The sequence below is a fragment of the Mizuhopecten yessoensis genome, unplaced genomic scaffold (assembly GCF_002113885.1).
Source record: "Mizuhopecten yessoensis strain PY_sf001 unplaced genomic scaffold, ASM211388v2 scaffold10759, whole genome shotgun sequence".
NCBI lineage: Eukaryota > Metazoa > Mollusca > Bivalvia > Pectinida > Pectinidae > Mizuhopecten > Mizuhopecten yessoensis.
This window is the reverse complement of record NW_018408707.1, coordinates 549,181-549,869: the sequence shown is the minus strand read 5'-3', so window position 1 is coordinate 549,869 and position 689 is coordinate 549,181.

Genomic DNA, 689 nt, shown 5'->3' with positions numbered 1-689 from the left:
TGATGTTACTACTAACGCTTGTTCTCTTTGTTATTGACTATAATGTACAGGAAGGTTATAACATTGATATGAAATCTTGAATTAACCATATATGCTGTATCACTTTAAAAAGAATCTCATTTCCAAAAGGTTTCAATAGAAAGCCTGGTTAGCAGCAATGTAAGCCAAACATCCATGTGCTGTATTCTCCGACCATAATTAGCTCCCCTTCCCATTTTTCAGCACTACTTGCTGCATGGTACAGTGCCCAGTCCCAGACACTATTCAGTCTAGCCCTATGAGGTTAACAAAATATCTTATTATACCTCAGCTTTTTAACAATGTGTCTGATTGGATGATACTGGTCACATGAAACGGCAACAAAACATGTTGCCCTCACACACTCGAGTTGTCCCAATCGTATTTCCTTTTTTCTCTAGAAAAATTGGCAAGAGCCACCCCAACCTAGTTCTAAATGACAGAATCAACAAAGGCACGTCAACTTGTTCATCTCTACTATTTTTTGTATTTTTTTTGTATAATAAAATATTTTATTGCCCTGACTGTAGGAACACAATTCTTTGTTTCTCCGAGGTTTAATTATGTTTCATGAGGGCGAGGCCAGAATGAAACATGATTAACCTCGGAAAAACATGTTGCCCTCACACACTCGAGTTGTCCCAATCGTATTTCTTTTTTTCTCTAGAAAA